Raw genomic sequence first — 20,200 nt, forward strand, 5'->3', positions numbered from 1 at the left:
TTCAGCCAAGCTTGAGCTTTATCAGGTTCATGCTCACCCTCAAAGACAGGAGGATTGTTCCGCTGGAATCTCCCCAAAGCACGAAACTCATCATCATCTCCATTTCGGTTGCCAGCATTCACTTGAGGGATATAACCAATGGAGTCAGCCAACATCCTCAGCGCCTCAGCAATGGCATCGTCATTCCTGCCTGCAACCATCGTCCTGAACAGCCCGAACAACCAGACAAACAGTATCGATCGTGTCAGATACACAAATCAAATACAACGGGAATGAAAACCCTAACGACTATTGACCAACTGGTCGACCATGCTCTGATACCACTAATGTAACACCCCTTTTTCTACACCAAAATACTTAACATATAATCAGAGTAAATAAGCACGCATATAAACAAAAGGGCGTCACATCGATGTTTTCAAAAACTAAACGCTTTCAAAAACCAAACATCATTTATCATCAATATACAATACACCTGGTCATTTAAAATAACACATTTCAATTATCATGAATATTCAAGAATATGCTTTCGCAGCAGAAAATAATGAATATCCATGCATTTCATAAAATGATTCATGTCCCATACCATGATCATCTCTCAATAATCTCTTCAAGATAAACTAAAACCATATCCAGGATATTTGGCACTGTGGCCTCCCAAACAGCGAATTTCAAATAAACATGTTCAGAAGTAAGAACATAATACGTATCCAAATCAGATATGAGTTAAATACTACTAATCTACCCCGTGTTACATGACCAGAGCATTGACTCACTACTTAGTCTCTAAAACAAAGCACCGAAGCTCTCCAGCTAATCTCGAGTGAGCTACCGTCCACTTACTCCAGCAATACTACTCTTGAGTATCTGCACGATGCCATGTAAAGCAACATTCAAACAGAAGGGTGAGAATTCAAATCATTATGAAGAAGTATAATAAGGCACAATGATTAAATCAACAATTAACGGAATTCATCACACCATGTATAACCATGTAAATAATACTAACCAATATTTATTTCACAGGTTTCAAGCATACATCAAAACTCAAGGAGTATAATATTCAAATCCAATATTATATTCCCAAATATACACACAACTACAACTATCACATAAGCACATATTTTGCCAAATTATGTATCCAAACATCCCCAAATTCAATTACCATATCTCATACACACCTCACAATCACGTCAATGCATACATTCAATTATCACATAACTTTAATGTGACTCAATGCAAGACATGTGACTTGATGCATGTGGTACCGCAATGTGAACCCAATGTTTCACCGCTTTCCGATTCAATACCTAGAATCCAAGCCACGCTTCCGATCCGGACAAGATCAAAGCCACTACGTCTATTTCCAATTAAGGATCAACGTCTGCTACGCCTATTTCCATTCAAGGATCAACGTCTAATACCATGTGAACCCACAGTTTCACCGCTTCCACCATGAAGCGGACCATGCCATGAATGAATGTACAAGTACCAACACATATGCAATTAAGATCATCTCTACTATCTTAACATTCCACATATCACCATAATTCGACTCTATGATTTATCTACCAATGGTACATATACACTTTCATAACAATATATCATTCACAAATATAGGCTAATTATCAACTACGCACACTTAGATTGCATTTTAAAATGAATACAACTTTTAAAATCTCAAAAAAAAATTATTCTCCAACAGTGTTAACCGGTTAACGCTCTTAGGGTAACCGGTTAACACAAAACAGAATCAACTTCTGGGCAGGTTTTTAGCAAGTAACTGGTTAACGCTCATAGGGTAACCGGTTAACACAAAACCAAATCAACTTTTGGGCAGGTTTTTAGCAAGTAATCGGTTAACGCTCTTAGGGTAACTGGTTAATACAAAACAAAATCAAGTTCTGGGCAGGTTTTTAACAAGTAACCGATTAACGCTCTTAGGGTAACCGGTTAACACAAAACAGAATGCAGAATTTTCTGCGTTTTTCATCGTTGGAGGCCTTTCAGACCTCCGTTTTTGATTCCGTAAAAAGCCAAACATTCAGAAAATTATAACTCATACAATACTCTAAGTATATAACGTTAATTTGCAGTTTTAACACAATCAAATCACCACAAATCAAGAATACTCCTCAAAACCTAACAACTCCAAAACCATGAAATTTAGCGATTTCAACATAAACATACTTCTACCCATTGACCCAATCACACTAACCCATAATAATAAGGATTCTCCCGCTTACCTCTTCAATTTTATGGAAACCTTAGCTTCTCTCTTGTTCTTCCCCTCTTCCCCTTACTTTTCCTCTTTTCTTTCTCTGTTGCCATCAAATGATCAAAATAATCCTACTCCTCACTCTCCTCACCTCTTATATCCTAGTATTATATTTGGGCTTAAAGAATGATACCTCTAATTTAATTATTAGGCCCAATAATACCTAGTATTATAATATCTCTATTTAATTCAAATAAATTAAACCAACACAATATACACACCAAGTTAATTAATATAATCAATTATTTAATTATATCTCATATCAATTAAATAATTAATTAACACACCAAATCAATTAATATAATCAATTATTATACTACCTAACAACCAATTAATTACTTAACACTCCAAATAAATAAAATAAAATATAATAATAATAATAATATAAGAAATAATTACTAAAATTGGGTTGTTACATTTAGTATGATCCGTCTTTGAGCAGTTTGGAGATTATTGATAGTTGTGGTGAATTCTCTAATGTGCCTCTCTTTGGTACACAAGGAGGAATTAACTACAACCCTGCTTTGGCTCGTCGTCAACTTGGGTTCCCCTTGAGAGACAAACCTAATAACTCTTTGTTAGAAGGTCTTTTCTATCAAGAGGGTAAAGATGCCCAACATTTGAAGCATAAGATTATGCATGCTTGGCATAATATGCATAGAAAAGGAAGATCTGAGCTTGGTCCTCGCAATTGTGTAGCTTTGGAAGCTTACACTCTTTGGGTGAAGAAGAGAGCATTGGAGTTGAAGATGCCTTATCCTTATGAAGGATATATGTCTATGGTTGTGGTTGAGCCATTAACTCTCCCTAACTAAGATGTAGAGGAGTTGGAAGACGCGCTTGTCAAGATGAAGCAAGAGAAGGATATGTAGGAAGAGCGTTTCCGTGCTTTCAGCAAGAAGCAAAGAGAACAGAGAGCTGAAGGACAAGATCGTCCGCCTGACTGCCATGATAGAGTCTGTTCTTGCCGCTCAGAGCCAAGCTTCTCCAGCGCTTGCAACTCCTCCTCCTCCTCAGAGAACTGTTATTTCAGAGGTGGCTACCTCTACCATGCATGCTGCTACCGCTTATTTTGCACCCACTATGCCTGCCGGATTCCCGTGGGGAATGTCGTCCAACTTTATGCCTGAAGGCTTTGCGCCTACTTTTGCTTCCATGTCGGCATCTAACCCGGTCATGTTTGTGCCACCTCCCGTTGTGCACACCTTACCTCGTGTAGAGGACACCATTTATCACTCTGAGCCGTCTGAGGGTCCGGATGTCTACGAGAAAATGGATGAAATGAAAGATCAGTTTCTTGAGTTGCGCAAGGAATTGAAGACGCTAAGGGGTAAGGATTTGTTTGGAAAAAGTGGTGCTGAGTTGTGTTTAGTGCCCAACGTCAAGATCCCGGTGAAGTTCAAAGTGCCTGACTTTGAAAAGTATAAAGGGAACACATGTCCACTCAGTCATCTAGTGATGTATGCTCGCAAGATGTCTACTTAGACCGACAATGATCAACTGTTGATTCACTATTTCCATGACAGTTTGACCGGTGTTGCGCTCCGTTGGTATATGGGATTAGACAGTGCTAACGTTCATACTTTCAATGACCTGGGAGAGGCTTTTGTCAAGCAATACAAGTACAACGTAGATATGGAGCTTGATAGAAACCAACTGAGGTCTATGTCTCAGAGAGATAAGGAGACGTTTAAAGAGTATGCGCAAAGTTGGAGGGAATTGGCTGCCCATATCACTCCTCCTTTGGAGGAAAAAGAGATGACAAAGATCTTTCTGAAAACTCTGAGTTCATTTTATTATGAACGCATGATTGCTAGTTCCCCCAATGACTTTACCGAAATGGTAAACTGTGGGATGAGGCTTGAGGAAGGACTCCGAGAGGGACGTTTGTCTAAGGATGAAGCATCTTCGAGTAAGAGGTATGGTAGCAATTTTGGGAAGAAAAAGGACAATCAAGCAAATGCAATAAGCAGTGGGAGGCAGAGGAGGCCCCAGATCAGAAGGAATCAACCACCCTGTCAACATCAACATCAAGTATCTTCAGTTATCCCTGTATTTTCTAATCAACAATCAACACCAATTCAACAACCATAACATCAACAACAACAACTACAACAACGAACAAACATCTACAACAACAGCAATACCAATAACGATCATAATCAACAAAACTTTGAGAGGAAGAAGATCTCTTTCGACCCGATTCTTATGTCTTATGCCGAATTATATCCATCTTTGGTTCTCAAGAACCTACTTCAACTGAGAAACCCGCCGCAAATTCCAGAACCACTTCCATGATGGTACAAGCCTGAGCTCCGTTGTGCTTTTCATCAAGGAGCACCCGGACATGATATAGAGAACTGTTACCCACTCAAGTATGAGGTTCAAAAGTTGATGAAGAGTGGAATGGTGTTCTTTGAGGACCGTGTGCCGAACGAGAAAGCAAATCCGCTACCCGCCCCTGAGAACTCTTTTGTGAATATGGTGGATGGTTGTCTTGGCGACTTTAAGGTTTTTGATATGCATTTTATCCGGAGATCCTTGGTGCAGATGCATAAGGATACTTGTTTAGTGAGTGATTGCGAGCATGACCATGATGGTTGTGTTGTTTGCAGTATTAATTCAAGGGGTTGCGAAGTTGTGAAAAGGGACATCCAGCGACTGATGGATGAAGGCATGATTCAAATTGTTCAATCCCGTCATGTAGATGACGATGTAAATGTCATAGTGCCCATTTTCAAGGAGCCAAAGAGATTGGTAATACAGTACGACAGCAGCAACAGTAATAATGTCTGCAATATATCAGTATCGTCGTTGGTTATACGGTTAGCGGGCCCAGTCCCCTATTCATCTGATAAAGTTCTGCCGTATCAGTATAATGCTACAATGATAGAGGGTGGTTAAGAGGTCTTGTTGCCTACGACTAGCTCTATGGTGAGCATTGCTAATGTTACCAAGGTGGCCCACAGTGGTCGTGTGTTTGGGTCGGTGTTCTCAAAGGATAAGGAAGAATCAATTGTGAGTAAGAAGGTGGAAGTGCCTGTTGTAGATCCAATTGGTGTTTCAAAAGGTAAGTCTGGTGAATCCAGCGATTTGAAAGCTAACAATGATGATGAGGTACTTCGGTCAATCAAGAGAAGTGAGTTCAATATGGTGGAGCAGCTGCTCCAAACCCCCTCAAAAATCTCAGTGTTGTCTTTGCTCATGAATTCTGAAGCGCAAAGAGAAGCACTGCAGAGTGTTTTGGAACAAGCGTTTGTAGAACATGATGTTACAATGGATCAATTCGATCATATCGTGGCTAACATCACGTCTTACAATAATCTCAGTTTTTATGATGAAGAACTCCCTGAGGAGGGTAGGAACCATAATCTGGCTTTGCACATTTCTATGAATTGCAAATAAGATGCTTTGTCTAATGTGCTTGTTGACACGGGGTCGTCACAGAATGTGTTTCCGAAGTCAACTCTATCAAAGCTATCATACCAAGGAGCGCCTACGAGGTATAGTGGTGTAATCGTCAAGGCCTTTGACGGTTCGTGCAAAACGGTTATTAGTGAAGTGGACCTTCCAGTTAAGATAGGTATGAGTGACTTCCAAATTACTTTTCAAGTAATGGATATCCACCCAGCCTACGGTTGCTTGTTAGGAAGGCCATTGATTCATGAGGCATGAGTTGTTACTTCAACTTTGCAACAGAAGCTCAAATTTGTGAAAAATGGAAAGCTTGTGATTGTTGGTGGAGAGAAGGCGATGTTGGTTAGCCCCCTATCATCTTTCTCTTATGTTGAAGCTGAGGATGAGGTTGGAACTCCGTTCCAAGCCTTATCAATTGCTTTTGAAAAGAGAGTTGGGGAACCTATGTCCTCATTGAAAGATGCTAAGAAGATTGTGGAAGAAGGCGATGTTGATCAGTGGGGGCGCATGGTAGAGGTCTCCGACAACAAAGGCAGAACCGGTTTGGGGTTCCAACAAGGTTCGTCAACTGCAAGGTATGAAGATATGCAACTTAGTTTTTGTAGCAGAAGGTTCTTTCATGGCAATGAACAACACTTAGCTGCTGTGCTAGAGGATGGCGAAGAGGAAGACTGCACCGATTTTGTGACGCATGGAAAGGCTTGCAACAATTGGACTGCTGTTGATTTTCCTATTATTTTGCATCGATCTAAGTAATTGCTTTTATATGTTTTTAAAATCCTTCTCCTATGCATAAGGGAGAAGTGAACATTGTTTGGGCATTTTCAAATTTGATCATTAATAAAATTAATTATATTCATCCATATCTATGATGTTTTGTTTTTACTTTTTGTTTTATTCTAAAAATGGTAATCACAAAAAACATAATTAAACAATATAATTGTCCATCTGCATAATATTTGGTCACAAATCCAATTCTCTAAAATCAAAATATCAAATCATTATGCAGGTTGGTTCCTAACCCCATTGAATACAATGATCCTTCTCCTTCTCCAAATTTTGAACTCCCTGTGTTTGAAGCCAAGGAGGAAAGTGATGTAGAAGTGGGTGATGAATTATCTCGTCTTCTTGAGCAAGATGAAAAGACCATTCAGCCGTTTGAAGAGCAGATTGAGTTAGTCAACTTGGGTTCCGAGGATGATGTGAAGGAAGTCAAGATTGGGTCTCTCATGTGTCCAGATGTCAAGAAGGGGTTGATTGATCTTCTCCGAGATTATTCAGATATGTTTGCTTGGTCCTATCAAGACATGCTTGGTTTGGATTCTAAGATCGTGGAGCACAAATTGTCGTTGAAGCCAGAATGCCCGCCAGTCAAACAAAAGTTGAGAAGAATGCATCCTGATATGGCTGTAAAGATCAAAGAGGAAGTGCAGAAGCAGATTGACGCTGGTTTCCGTGTGACCACTGAGTATCCACAATGGGTGGCCAATATTGTGCTTGTGCCAAAGAAAGATGGAAAAGTCCGCATGTGGGTTGATTATAGAGATTTGAATAAAGCCAGTCCGAAAGATGATTTGCCTCTGCCACACATTGATATGTTGGTAGACAATACTGCTAAATTCAAAGTCTTCTCGTTTATGGATGGATTTTCTAGATATAATAAGATCAAGATGGCACCTGAAGATATGGAGAAGACCAAATTCATCACACCTTGGGGAACATTCTGTTATAGAGTGATTCCTTTCGGTTCAAAGAATGCTGGTGCAACTTATCAAAGAGCAATGACTACTCTTTTTCATGATATGATGCATAAAGAGATTGAAATATATGTCGATGACATGATTGCTAAATCGATTGATGAAGAGGAACATGTTGAGCATTTGTTGAAGTTATTCTAGCGTTTGAGGAAGTATAAACTCCGCTTGAATCCCAATAAATGTACTTTTGGTGTTCGTTCTGGTAAGTTGTTGGGCTTTATTGTCAGCGAGAAGGGTATTGAAGTTGATCCGGCCAAGGTCAAAGTAATACAAGAGATGCCTCCGACCAAAACTGAGAAGCAAGTCAGAGGTTTTCTCGGCCGCTTGAATTATATCTCCAGATTCATTTCCCACATGACTGCCATATGTACGCCTATATTCAAGCTTCTTCAGAAAGATCAGTCTTGTGATTGGACCAAAGACTACCAGAAAGGTTTTGACAGTATCAAAGAATATTTGCTTGAACTTCCGATTTTGTCTCCACCTGTTGAAGGAAGACCGTTGATCATGTATTTGACTATGCTCGAAGATAGTATGGGTTGTGTTCTTGGTCAGCAAGATGAGACTAGAAAGAAAGAATTTGAATTTACTACCTCAGTAAGAAGTTCACCGACTGTGAGACACGATATTATATGCTTGAGAAGACTTGTTGCGCATTGGCTTAGGCTGCTAAGCATTTGCATCAGTATATGTTGAATCATACCACTTGGTTGATATCCAAAATGGACCCGATCAAGTATATATTTGAAAAGCCTGCTTTAACTGGGAGGATTGCCCGTTGGTAGATGTTGTTATCAGAGTATGATATCGAATATCAACCTCAGAAAGCGATCAAACATAATATCTTGGCTGACCATTTGTCTCACCAACCGATTGTGGATTACCAGTCAGTGCAGTATGATTTTCTTGATGAAGAGATTTTGTACTTGAAAATGAAAGATTATGATGAACCATTGCTTGAAGAAGGGCCAAAACTTGGTTCCCGTTGGGGCATGCTATTTGATGGAGCTGTTAATCAGTATGGTAATGGCATTGGGGCATTGATCATTACTCCTCAAGGCACATATCTACCATTTACAGCTAGATTGACTTTCAACTTTACGGACAACATGGCAGAATATGAAGCTTGCATTATGGGGCTTGAAGAGGCCACGAATCTCAGAACAAAGTATTTGGATGTCTTTGGAGATTCGACTTTGGTTGTGAATCAGATCAAAGGTGAATGGGAGAAAAATCAACCCGGTTTGATACCGTATAGAGATTATGCGAGGAGGATTTCAACTTTCTTTACAAAGGTTGATTTCCATCATATCCCTCGAGATGAAAACCATTTGGAAGATGTTATTGCAACATTGGCGTCAATGATAGTAGTGAAGTATTGGAATGAAGTTCCCAATTTGTCTGTGATGTGTCTTGATAGGCCAGCTCATGTGTTTGCTGTTGAAGAAATCAAAGATGAGAAGTCGTGGTATTATGACATCAAGTGTGTCCTCCAAAGTATGATTTACCCGCCTGGGGCATCTTTGAAAGATAAGAAGACTTTGAGAAGATTAGCCGGTAATTTCTACTTGAATGGTGATATACTGTACAAGAGAAACTTTGATATGGTTTTTCTCAGATGCATGGATAGACACGAAGCAGACTTGTTGATGACTGAAGTGCATTAAGGTTCCTTTGGTACTCATTCCAATGGACATGCAATGGCAAAGAAGATGTTGCGAGCAGGTTACTATTGGCTGTTAATTGAATCTGATTGTTGCAAGTTTGTGAAGAAATGCTACAAGTGTCAAATATATGCTGATAAGATTCATGTTCATCCGACACTATTGAATGTTATTTCTTCCCCATGGCCCTTCTCCATGTGGGGAATTGATATGATTGGGATGATTGAGCCCAGAGCTTCGAATGGACATCGTTTCATTCTGGTGGCAATTGACTACTTCACCAAATGGGTTTAAGTGGCATCGTATACAAATGTAACCAAGCCAGTTGTCGTAAGGTTTATCAAGAATCAGATCATATTCCGATATGGTGTGCCAAGTAAGATCATTACTGATCATGGATCAAACTTGAATAACAATATGATGGAAGCCCTTTGCAAAGACTTCAAGATTGCACATCATAATTCTTCTCCCTACAGATCTAAGATGAATGGGGCCATTGAAGCTGCGAATAAGAACATCAAGAAGATTATCCAGAAGATGGTTGTCATATATAAGGATTGGCATGAGATGCTCCCATTTTCTTTGCACGGGCATCGTACATCCATCCGCACTTCAACAGGGGGAACCCCTTTCTCTCTTGTATATGGTATGGCAGCAGTGCTCCCCGTAGAGATTGAGATTCCTTCATTGCGTGTGCTCATGGAAGCCAAGTTGAATGAAGCTGAATGGTGTCTGACTAGGTTTGACCAGCTGAATTTAATTAAAGAAAAGCGAGTGACTGCCATGTGCCATAGTCAGTTATATCAGCAGAGGATGAAGAAAGCTTTTGATAAGAAGGTCAGATCTCGTGTATTTAGGGAAGCTGACCTTGTGCTTAAGAAGATTTTATCTTTCAAACCAGATTCTAGGGGAAAATGGACTCCTAACTATGAAGGCACATATGTTGTTAAAAGAGCCTTTTCAGGCGGTGCTTTGATCTTAAAACTATGGATGGTAAGGAGTTCACTCGTCCTGTGAACGCAGATGCAGTCAAGAAATACTTCGCCTAAAAAGAAGAAAAGCACATCTCGCTAAGTTGAAAACCCGAAAGGGAGGCTTAGGAAAAAATGAGCGTCTCGGTGGATTGAATACCCGAAAGGGCGATCCAGGCAAAAACTAGAGACATAAAAAACAGAAAATTTCCCGATAAGTTGACTACTCCACCTTGGGCCAACTTATGCAAAAATTAGGGATTATGGCAAGTGAAATTCTAGTTATCAGACTCTGGATGTCACACTGGTTGTTATGACATCCAATTCTGCACAGACAGGGATTATGCAGAACTTAACAGTAAGTGCAGTAAATAACACAAGTAATTGTTCACCCAGTTCAGTCCAACATGACCTACATCTGGGGGCTACCAAGCCAGGGAGGAAATCCACTATTAGTAGTATCAATTCAAAGCTAAACTCACCCATTTACAACTTATCACTTAATCCCTACCCAATGCAATTTCAATCTTAACCTAAGATCAGAGTTCCTACTCACTCCCCCTCAATCACCTCAGTGATTACTATCTTTAAACAATATTAAAGACAAGTTGAAGTCACACTTCAAACAACTCTTGATTGTGCTTCACAGCTTTAATCAAGATACACAGCACTCACGCTTAAAAGCTTTGAGTGACACAACACTTACAACTCAATGAACACCCTATGCCAAAGCTATCATCTACTTGATAATTACTTGGCTTACAAAATACGTCTAATACAAGACTCACAAAAATACAGCAGTGAAGTATGATGGACACACAAAATCTTCACGCCTCAAAATCCCTGAAACTGAATGAAGGAACGCCTTCCTTTTATATTGCAGTATCCTGGGCTTTTGCACCTGTATTCTCCTGAATTTAAGGTCACACAAGTTCCCATAAATTCAACATTTAGGTTACTAACAAATAGGCTATTTGTTAGGTTCATTGAATGTAGATTGGTTGTTGATTTCCTGGTTTTTCTCTAAGCTGTTGACTTCCTGAAGAATAGCCTGAGAAAAAGCTGAAACAGAAAACTGAACAACCTACAATATAGCATATGCTGTCAGGCATGAATGTCACGACATTCAGCTTGACATCAAGGTCCATATGCTGAGTCTGTTTTTCCAGAAAACAGACTGTACAATTTTGCTGACCTGTACATGATCAAAATGACCATACTACAGTGACAGCTTACATTAATAAATGTCAAAGTGTCCAACTTAACATTTACACAATTGGCCTTAAGTTAGTTCTGTTATTCTTTTGAAGAACAAACTAAGTTACATGCTGAAGTATATCAGAACACCACTCTGTCTAATCTTCAGCAGCTGCTGTCAATGATGAATGTCATAACATCCAGTTTGACATTCAGTCAGTAGGCCTTATGCCAGGTATGGTCTTTCCTTGATAACCAGACTGGAAATAAAGACTAAGTTCTAACAGAACACCTGCTGTTCTATTCCTTAGTATCTGTTGACAGGTATGAATGTCACAGCATCCAGTTTGACATTCAATAAATCCTGTGTTAGCTAGTCCTGCAGTAACTACACTGTAGTCACACATACATGTCATGACATCAGTCAAGACATTAGTAACCATCTAGTGTTTTACCATATAATGCAGCCAATTAAACACCTACAAACTCCCCCTTTGGCAAAATTTTTGGCTAAAACACTTTGATCCCCATAACAGAGTTCATGGCAGCGGAATCACACACCTAGCAGGAAATAATACTAGCTAATACACTCAGAGTGGCAGCACACTCACACACATGGAATTTAAATAAAAACTTCACACACAATTGCTGCAGGGGAGAAATCTGTCGTCCTGAGAGTCTGTTGTAGAGACCCATGAGTGTCTGTTGTAGAGACACCCGTGTCTGTTGTAGAGACACCCACTCTGTTTGTTCAGGGGTTACTCCCCCTTTTTGTCAAAAATGTTGCCAAAGCCAACAACATAACCAGAGAATAACGACAGAGTTACAGACTTGGTTTTACTTCACAGTTTCAACCAAGTTACCAACCACTTGATCTTGCTTCACAGCTTTGATCAAGTAATCACCCACTTTTGTTTTACAGTAGGTACCACCATATCAGATGCCATGATGTTGTTTCTGACATCCAGAACCACTCCTGCATGAACAGCATCCTTGAACTCCTGCAGATACATTGGCCTTCTCACAGTAGGGTGTCTCCTTACCCTCCTATAACCACCCTTGTTGCAGGTAGCATAGCTATGATCTGGTGACCAATCATAGCCTAGTACAAATTGTTTAATAGGCAGAGATATCAAACAATTTATCCCAAACATCAATGGTTGCTATAAGGTCTCAGAGAGACATATTCCCAGTTTGCTCCTTAAGTTTTCAAACTGAGTAGCATCCAGAGCCTTTGTAAATATGTCAGCCAGTTGAAGCTCTGTGGCTACATGTTCCAAAGTGATCACCTTGTCTTCCACCAGATCTCTGATGAAGTGGTGCCTAATGTCAATATGTTTGGTCCTGCTGTGTTGGATGGGATTCTTGGAGATATTGATGGCACTGAGATTATCACAGAACAATGTCATGACATTTTGAGTGACATTGTACTCGGTGAGCATCTGTTTCATCCAAACCATTTGGGAACAACTGCTTCCAGCTGCTATGTATTCAGCCTCTGCAGTGGACAGAGAGACACAGTTCTGCTTCTTGCTGAACCAAGATATGAGGTTGTCTCCTAAGAAGAAGCATCCACCTGATGTGCTTTTTCTGTCATCAGCACTCCCAGCCCACTCTGCATCACAATACCCAGATAGGACAGGCTCAGACCCATGTGAGTACAGCATCCCATAGTCACATGTCCCATTGATGTACTTGAGAATCCGTTTGACTTGATTCAAGTGGCTCACCTTAGGCTCTGCTTGATATCTGGCACACACTCCAACTGCATAAGAAATGTCAGGTCTACTTGCAGTTAGGTACAGCAGGCTACCTATCATGCTTCTATACAGGCATTGATCAACACTAGGCCCTCCATCATCTTCGGTTAACTTCAGATGAGTGGGAGCAGGAGTCCTCTTGTGCCTAGCATTATCCATACCAAACTTCTTAACTATGTTCTTGGCATACTTGCTTTGGGAGAGAAACATAGAGTCCTCCATTTGGTTTACTTGCATTCCAAGGAAATAGGTCAGTTCTCCCACTAGACTCATTTCAAACTCAGACTGCATCTGGTGAACAAATTTTTGAACCATTTGTTCTGACATTCCACCAAAGACTATATCATCAACATAGATTTGAGCTATCATGATTTTGCCTTCTTCATCCTTCACAAACAAGGTTTTATCTATGCCACCCTTTCTGTATCCATTTGAGGTCAGAAATTCGGTTAACCTTTCATACCATGCTCTAGGTGCTTGTTTCAACCCATACAAGGCTTTCCTCAACTTGTGTACATGCTCAGGTTGGTTAGGATCACAGAACCCTTTAGGTTGTTCCACATAGACTTCTTCATTCAGGTAGCTATTCAAGAATGCACTCTTCACATCCATTTGGAATAGCTTAAACTTCAAGATGCATGCTACCCCCAACAGCAATCTGATGGACTCAAGTCTAGCCACAGGAGCAAATGTCTCATCAAAATCTACCCCTTCAACTTGAGTGTATCCTTGAGCTACTAGTCTTGATTTATTCCTAGTAATTACTCCTTTCTCATCAGATTTGTTTTTGTAGATCCACTTAGTACCAATGATGTTGGTCCCTTCAGGTCTTGGAACTAGCTCCCAGACTTCATTCCTTTTGAACTGCTCAAGTTCCTCTTGCATGGCAGTGATCCAGTATTCATCAGTCAGGGCTTCCTTCACATTCTTTGGTTCAACCTTGGATACAAAGCAGGAATTTGAGTTTATTCCTCTTGACCTGGTAGTTACACCACTGGTGGGATCCCCTATGATAAGATCCTTAGGGTGGTCTTTCTGAATTCTGATAGATGGCACTTTGGTGGTTGCATCTACTTCACATTCAGGAGGAGGTTCCTGTACTTCTTCAGACTTGACTGGACTGTCAGTTGAACTGTCAAGGAATGTTTCAACATCCTCCATGACATCGGTTCCTTCCTCTTTATCGTCCACAATGACATTTATGGATTCCATCAGGACATTGGTCATGTAGTTGAACACTCTGTAGGCTCTGCTGTTTGTGGAGTATCCCAAAAATATACCTTCATCACTTTTGGGATCTAGCTTCCTTCTCTATTCACGATCTGTGAGAATGTAGCATTCACTTCCAAAGATATGAAAGTACTTCACAGTGGGTTTTCTGCCTTTCCATATTTCATATAGAGTGGAGGAGGTTCCTTTTCTCAAGGTGACTCTGTTGTGAACATAGCATGCGGTGTTCATTGCTTCAGCCCAGAAGTGCATGGGGAGCTTCTTTGCATGAATCATTGCTCTGGCAGATTCTTGAATAGTTCTATTTTTTCTTTCAACTATTCCATTCTGCTGAGGAGTTATAGGTGAGGAGAACTCATGACTTATTCCTTCAGACGAGCAAAACTCATCAAACTTGGAATTCTTGAACTCGGTACCATGATCACTTCTAATCCGGACCACACAATTGTCCTTTTCCCTTTGAAGTCTTATGCACAGGTCTTTGAAGACATCAAATGTATCTGACTTCTCTCTGATGAAGCTTATCCACGTGTATCTGGAATGGTCATCCACCACCACGTATGCATATTTCTTCCCACCAAGACTTTCAACCTGCATAGGTCCCATTAGGTCCATGTGCAACAGTTCCAGAACTCTGGAGGTTGTGGGATGTCCCAGGTTTGGATGTGACATCTTGGTTTTCTTGCCCACCTGGCATTCTCCACAGACTCTTCCTTCATCAATCAGGAGCTTTGGAATTCCTCTGACAGCTTCCTTGGATATTATCTTCTTCATTCCCCGTAAGTGGAGATGTCCAAGACGTCTATGCCACAACTTCACATCCTGTTCTTCCTTGGCTGAGGAGCATGTTGTGGACAAGTTTGAGACTTCAGGTTCCCACAGGTAGCAGTTATCTTTGGACCTGGTTCCTCTCATAACTTCATGATTGTCACCATTTGTCACAATGCATAGCTCCTTAGTAAACTGAACATGAAACCCTTGATCACACAGCTGACTTATGCTGATGAGGTTTGCAGTTAGTCCTCTTACTAACAGCACATGATTCAGTTTTGGCACTCCAGAACAGTCCAGTTTGCCGACACCTTTTATTTTTCCTTTGGCACCATCACCAAAGGTCACATAGCTGGTAGTGTGAGGTTGAATATCCACCAGTAGATTTTCCATACCAGTCATGTGTCTTGAGCATCCACTGTCAAAGTACCAGTCTTCTCTGGTAGAAGCCCTTAGAGCAGTGTGTGCTATCCTAGCATACCATTGTTGCTTCTTAATGGAAACATAGCGCTTATGTGTTTTATGCTTAGGCTTAACATGCAAGGCTTGGTTAGGGAAACCATGAATCCAGTAGCAGAAGGCTTTTATATGACCAAGCCTACCACAGTGGTGACACCTCCACTCCTGGTATTTCCTCTTCTGATGATCATTCATCCTAGTTCCTCGATGTTGAGACATTGGCTTTGACTTCCGCTTGAACTTCTGAACTTTAGCCTTTGGGCGTTTGTGTTCAGTTGAGGATCTTTTCCCAAATCCAAGGCCAGATTTGGTTCCAGACTGCTGTCCCACCTTTAGAATCTCCTCCAAGGTGTCAGTTCCCTTATTCATCATTCTGATGGATTTAGTCATCTGATTCAGCTTGGAGGTCAGCAGGGTTATCTCACCATTTAGACCCTTTATGACAGACAGTTGCATCTGTCTCTCATCTTCCAGTTCCTTGATGAGTTTCTTTTGCTTTTCTCCTTGTGCACGCACTTCTGCACTGGTGGAACACAGCTTCTTATAGGCTGCAGTAAGTTCATCAAAGGTCAGTTCATCTTCACTTGAGTCATCTTCAGAGGCACAAACACTGGTTAGTGCAGTGACATGTTTGGTAGATTCTCCTTCAGATTCACTTTCAGAGTCTCCTTCAGACCATGTGATAGCTAACCCCTTATTTTGCAATTTGAGGTAAGTAGGGCATTCAGCTCTGACGTGTCCATACCCTTCACAACCATGACACTGGATTCCCTTGTCGTGATTGAACTTCTCATCAGAAGTTGATCTTTTCTTAATGTCAGACGGGATGTTCTTGACATTGGGTCTACCTCTTTGATCAATCTTCTTCACGAACTTGTTGAACTGTCTCCCAAGCATGGCTAAGGCTTCTGATATACTTTCATCACCTCCAGTATATCCTGCTTCTGACTCCTCTTCAGCATTAGATACAAAAGCTATGCTTTTGTTCTTCTTCTCAGCATACTCACCCAAGCCCATTTCAAAGGTTTGGAGGGAACCAATGAGTTCATCTACCTTCATGTTGCAGATGTCCTGCGCCTCCTCTATGGCTGTGACCTTCATAGCAAATCTCTTAGGCAAGGACCTGAGAATCTTTCTTACAAGTTTCTCTTCAGCCATTTTCTCACCTAGTCCACCAGAGGTGTTTGTAATTTCAAGAATATTCATGTGAAAGTCATGAATATTCTCATCCTCTTTCATCCTCAGATTTTCAAACTTGGTGGTCAGCATCTGAAGTTTGGACATCTTCACCTTGGAAGTACCTTCATGAGTTACCTTGAGGGTATCCCAAACTTCCTTAGCTAGTTCACAGTGGTGTACCATCCTGAAGATGTTCTTGTTGATTCCATTGAACAATGCATTCAAGGCCTTGGAATTTCCAAGAGCTAATGCCTCTTGCTCCTTGTCCCACTCTTCTTCAGGAATCTGCACACTAACTCCATCTTCACCTGTCCTCATTGGATGTTCCCATCCTTTTGTGACAGCTCTCCAGACTTTGCTGTCTAGAGACCTTAAGAAGGCTATCATACGAGGCTTCCAGTCATCATAATTAGAGCCATCCAACATGGGTGGTCTGTTTGAGTGTCCTAAATCCTTGTCCATGGTACTAGAAAGTAGCTTCCCTAGATCTCACCCAGAAATTCACAGGCAGGGTGCCTGCTCTGATGCCAATTGAAATTCTAGTTATCAGACTTTGGATGTCACACTGGTTGTTATGACATCCAATTCTGCACAGACAGGGATTATGCAGAACTTAACAGTAAGTGCAGTAAATAACACAAGTAATTGTTCACCCAGTTCAGTCCAACATGACCTACATCTGGGGGCTACCAAGCCAGGGAGGAAATCCACTATTAGTAGTATCAATTCAAAGCTAAACTCACCCGTTTACAACTTATCACTTAATCCCTACCCAATGCAATTTCAATCTTAACCTAAGATCAGAGTTCCTACTCACTCCCCCTCAATCACCTCAGTGATTACTATCTTTAAACAATATTAAAGACAAGTTGAAGTCACACTTCAAACAACTCTTGATTGTGCTTCACAGCTTTAATCAAGATACACAGCACTCACGCTTAAAAGCTTTGAGTGACACAACACTTACAACTTAATGAACACCCTATGCCAAAGCTATCATCTACTTGATAATGACTTGGCTTACAAGATACGTCTAATACAAGACTCACAAAAATACAGCAGTGAAGTATGATGGACACACAAAATCTTCACGCCTCAAAATCCCTGAAACTGAATGAAGGAACGCCTTCCTTTTATATTGCAGTATCCTAGGCTTTTGCACCTGTATTCTCCTGAATTTAAGGTCACACAAGTTCCCATAAATTCAACATTTAGGTTACTAACAAATAGGCTATTTGTTAGGTTCATTGAATGTAGATTGGTTGTTGATTTCCTGGTTTTTCTCTAAGCTGTTGACTTCCTGAAGAATAGCCTGAGAAAAAGCTGAAACAGAAAACTGAACAACCTACAATATAGCATATGCTGTCAGGCATGAATGTCACGACATTCAGCTTGACATCAAGGTCCATATGTTGAGTCTGTTTTTCCAGAAAACAGACTGTACAATTTTGCTGACCTGTACATGATCAAAATGACCATACTACAGTGACAGCTTACATTAATAAATGTCAAAGTGTCCAACTTAACATTTACACAATTGGCCTTAAGTTAGTTCTGTTATTCTTTTGAAGAACAAACTAAGTTACATGCTGAAGTATAGCAGAACACCACTCTGTCTAATCTTCAGCAGCTGCTGTCAATGATGAATGTCATAACATCCAGTTTGACATTCAGTCAGTAGGCCTTATGCCAGGTCTGGTCTTTCCTTGATAACCAGACTGGAAATAAATACTAAGTTCTAACAGAACACCTGCTGTTCTATTCCTTAGTATCTGTAGACAGGTATGAATGTCACAGCATCCAGTTTGACATTCAATAAATCCTGTGTTAGCTAGTCCTGCAGTAACTACACTATAGTCACACATACATGTCATGACATCAGTCAAGACATTAGTAACCATCTAGTGTTTTACCATATAATGCAGCCAATTAAACACCTACAGCAAGTAACTACAGTTTGTTGATCGACCAATTTTGGAAAGACTTTGTTGAGCACAAGGGTTGACGTCGATTCATCATCCTAGTAGCGGTCAAGAGCATAGTGGTTATCAAGAGTTGGTAGAAGGATTAAGGATCATTTGTATTCAATGTAACCCTTTTCCATGTAAATTACCTTTTTCAACTTTGTAAAAATCTATGGAGTCTTGTCATTTATAGACTACCATCCCATTAAATAAAGTTGAGCTTTTGTCCAATTGTTTATACTCTTATTTACTTCAGCCAATAGTTTTAATTTTATTATGATCATTTTGGAAATTTAAATTTTTTAATCAAAATCATTTGCTTAAAACATATAAAAACAAGAATTTTTCAAAGCAATTAAAAGGAAGTATCAACAACACTTCGAAGAGCAGCAAGTCCTTAAGTGTGAAACATCAGAGGTTCCCCAAGTAGCTAGCCCTTCGGGTATCCCTAGTTGTTTGTGTTGATTCGGTTCCCCTGTGGAGTGTTTGTTCTCTAGCAGAATTCCAATTCTTTTCCCCAACTGAGTTGGTTGATTCAGTACCTTGCGGCGTGTTATTTCCCCGACAGTGTTTCTGTATTCCCCATCGGAGTTCGCGTTTCTTCAGCAGGGTTGTTCTTCAGCAGAGTGAGATGTTTTCCCCAGTAGATCGCATTGGTTTCCCCACTAATCGCCATCCGACTCGCTCCCAGTCAGAGTTTCCTCCTGGTTTCTGAGCAGCTATTTGTGTTTATCTTCTGTATGGTTGTCTCCCATTTGATATGGCGTTGACATAAAGTTCCCTGCAAGCTCGATAAATTCGCCTCTCCTCAGCAGATCTCCTCCCTCGGCTATATTTGATCCTTTGGGTCGTTAACTCTCTGTTCTCCAGCAGTTGTCTCCCTCTTTTTGTGGATTGACCAAGGATTGTACCGATGATTCAAATTCTTTGCGACACCTTTGTATCCTTTTTGATCATTTTCTCAGCATAATCATCATATATACGTATACATGTATATTCATATGATTTCATAATTGCATATTGGCACCATTATAGTTGATTGATTTGTCGATTTGAGATTCTCATTCTCTGTATGGTGGTACTCTATCACCATACAAGTTCGGTGTCTGTCCTCCCTCAAATCTAGAGTTTTAGCCCCTTAGGCAGAAAGACTTTAACCTTTCTCCTCTTCCCCACTGAGTTGTTTCCTCGTGGATGATTATTACTTCAGTTTCCTCCCTAGTGTTTATCTGGATAGAATCACTCCCCTTGAGTTATATCCTCATTGGGTTGAGTCTTGATTGATTGTTTCTTTCTAGATCATACCTAGATAGATGCTTTGAGTCTCCTAAGAGCTTATTACCCAGTAACTGGTAATATTCTTCTTAGTTTGCAGCAGTGGAGTTCCCAGTAGATTCATTTGTTTCTGATTCCCCAGAAAGTATATCCTTGATATGTTCATCCTAACCGGTGACGAATATCTTTCTTTCCCCTTCCTGAGTTTATCCTTGATATGTTCATCTTAACCGATGACGGATATTCTCATTTGTGGTGTTCTACCTAGTAAAAAGGTT

The sequence above is a fragment of the Lathyrus oleraceus genome, chromosome 5, assembly GCF_024323335.1.
Source record: "Lathyrus oleraceus cultivar Zhongwan6 chromosome 5, CAAS_Psat_ZW6_1.0, whole genome shotgun sequence".
Classification (NCBI taxonomy): Eukaryota; Viridiplantae; Streptophyta; class Magnoliopsida; order Fabales; family Fabaceae; genus Lathyrus; species Lathyrus oleraceus.